At 40.6% G+C, this 2,883-nt stretch overlaps 1 non-coding gene across 1 annotated transcript; it reads right to left on the bottom strand.

Moving 5' to 3' along the window:
* Positions 1–1,994: 1,994 nt before the first annotated feature.
* Positions 1,995–2,067, bottom strand: TRNAG-UCC (transfer RNA glycine (anticodon UCC)). The gene has a single exon. It is a non-coding gene; the product is annotated as a tRNA-Gly (tRNA).
* Positions 2,068–2,883: the final 816 nt, after the last annotated feature.

The following is a 2,883-nucleotide window of genomic DNA, read 5'->3' as shown; positions in this document are numbered from 1 at the left end:
GAAAACAAAGAGAAAAGAAATAAAAACTAAGAATTTTGTGAAGTTAATTTTCTTTTCCTCATCCGCCAGAAACCAGTCCTTGTTTCAAATTCATGTTATGCTAAAGAATGGAAAACACTGGAACAATGATACCAATCATTGCCATTTCAGTACTTTGGACTTCATTTGTAAAATGAGGCTTAGATTTTTTGCTCTTCAAGCTGCTCTCAGGGAGACCAGCAGCATCAGACATTTTAAATCAGAATCTGCATTTTAACAAAACCCCAGCCTAATTTTTATGTTTATCAGAGTTTGAGCAGCCAAAGTAACTCCCAGCTAGTTAATTCTACCATTCCATGATTCTTTGGAAGAGTCCATGTTGGTAAAAGGAGACTCTCTTAGGAGTCCTATTTGACTTGAGTAAACAGATCGCTCAGCAAGTTGAACTAACTTTTCAGGTCATAGCTTTAACAAGGCAAAGCTGAAATAAAGACTTGCTCTGCTTGTTTGGTGTCGTCAGCTTCCTTCCTCTGACACTAAGTAAGGTTAATCTTGTATCTAAGTGGACATAAACCAACAGAAAATTATTTCAATATAATTTAATGTTTGTGGAATACCAACAATTTTCTCAGTGCCAAAAAGAACTTAGAAGGTAAGATTCCTGCTCTTGAGGCACCTAGGCAAGATGGTCACTTTGCTTCAAAAGTCTGTGATCTTATTTTCTTGAGCTAAAAAATCACTGTGGATGGTGATTGCAGCCACGAAATTAAAAGATGCTTGCTCCTTGGAAAAAAAGCTATGACAAACCTAGACAGCATATTAAAAAGCAGAGACATCACTTTGCCAACAAAGGTCTATCTAGTCAAAGCTATAGTTTTTCCAGTAGTCATGTACAGATGTGAGAGTTGGACCATAAAAAAGGCTGAGTGCTGAAGAACTGATGCTTTCGAACTGTGGTGCTAGAGAAGACTCTAGAGAATCCCTTGGACAGCAAGGAGATAAAACCAGTCAATCCTAAAAGAAATCAACTCTGAATATTCACTGAAAGGACTGATGCTGAAGCTGAAGCTGAAGCTCCGATACTTTGTCCACGTGATGTGAAGAGCCAGCTCAGTGGCTCAGATCTCGATGCTGGGAAAGACTGAGAGTAGGAGGAGACGAGGCTGACAGAGGACGTGATGGTTGGATGGCATCACTGACTCAATGGACAGGAGTCTGAGCAAACTGCAGGAGGTAGTGAAGGACAGAGAAGCCTGGAGTGCTGCAGTCCATGGGGTCACAGAGAGTCAGACACGACTGAGTGACTGAAGCATAACATGGGTTGATTCATAATTTGTTATTATCCAGGATGGGAAGCCGTACCAATTCAGTAAAATACCTCATGCCTAAGTCTCAGGGTGATAAGCACAGTGTGAAGGTAAGCTAACAGGCAGCTTTATCTCTGAAGTGCTGTTCCCTTTGACATTGTGCATGGGATTAAGCAGCCCAAAATCATTACAGGGTATGAGCTCTGCTATTTCCCTTGATTTCTCTGTGGCCCAAAATAGGATGTGGTTTAACTCAAGGTCAGCAGAAATTTGATATGGGAAGATTTGAGTCCAATGGGAAATAGGTGGAGGTGGTAGAGAAAATGAGTTAGTCCTCTGTGAGAGGGGAGAGGGGTTGGCAACCTTGTAGCGGAGAGGAATTTACTCCAGAGACTGTGAGACAGAACTCAGTTATTGAAGGAAGCCAGTGCTGGGGTGCTGAGCTGCTGGAGTGGGAAGAATTTATTAGGTAAATTTACATTTTCAGTTGGAAATGCCATCCTCAAAAACAGGTTTGCCTTTTCAACTTGGAGGGTAGCTTACATTTAATGCTTGGTTATTGTTAGGGACAGCATACTTGGTATGCCAACATCATTAAACTGATACTTCTAAAAGAAGGCTGTATGTTGTTGTTGTTTTTAAAGTTTTTTTTTTCAGTATTTATTTATTTGACTGCGCCAAGTCTTAGTCGCAGCATGTGGGATCTAGTTCCCTGACCAGGGATTGAACCTGGATCCCCTGCATTGGAAGCACAGAGTTCTAGCCACTGGACCACCAGGGAAGTCCCAAAAGTTTGTATGGTTTTTTTTTTTTTTTGATGGAGGCTTTTTCAACCTGTCATTTACTAGTCAACTTTGTGCTGTTCAGTCAAGCCAGACAGAAGTGGATTCTTCTGGCTCCTGAAGAAGACGAGGTAGCACTCAAGAGCTGTTATAATCATTCTTTGTCATTTACTGGTGCAGAGTTTCCCATCTGCCGTGTTCTTCTCTTCATTGGTATATGTCCTGATATCCTATCTGGATTGTAACTTTCTTAAAAAGAAGGAGAGAGCATAGTGCCTGCACCAGTAAACCCCATAGGAGTTAATTATGTTGAGATTTCTCAGACCTCTTTGGTTATTCAGTAACTTTCATTAAGTACATGTTTGGTTTTCTCTCATTTATTCATTTATTTTGCTGACTCCTCTGCTTCACGGGACTCTCTATTGATAGTTTATTAAAACAAAGCCATTTTATTTCAGGCAAAACAAATTAAGGCTCAAACTGTTATATGTCATTATCTGTAGTGTGGGAGTGAGACTGGGGAAAGGCAGTGGAAATAAATGTATGTGGCTGGAATGAAGGGAGTACCCAGATAAAGCGGGCGATGTCAATAGGGCAGTGAAAGGGTATAAGAGAAGGGGGAAGGGGAGTTCTGGGGGTATTGTTTGCTATCTATGCTAACTCAGTAAAGTTAATTAACAGAATACAAACTAAACTCTCTCACTAACTTCAGCTGTCAGGACTCCAATCAGGAGTTTGGGTCATGACTTCTGCTCTTCAAGGTTAAGTAAAACAATTAATGTGATACTATTAAGACACAATTACATAGGACCTGT

Source organism: Budorcas taxicolor, chromosome 1 (assembly GCF_023091745.1).
Source record: "Budorcas taxicolor isolate Tak-1 chromosome 1, Takin1.1, whole genome shotgun sequence".
In the NCBI taxonomy this organism is placed as follows: Eukaryota; Metazoa; Chordata; class Mammalia; order Artiodactyla; family Bovidae; genus Budorcas; species Budorcas taxicolor.
This window is presented reverse-complemented; position numbering and strand designations above follow the sequence as displayed.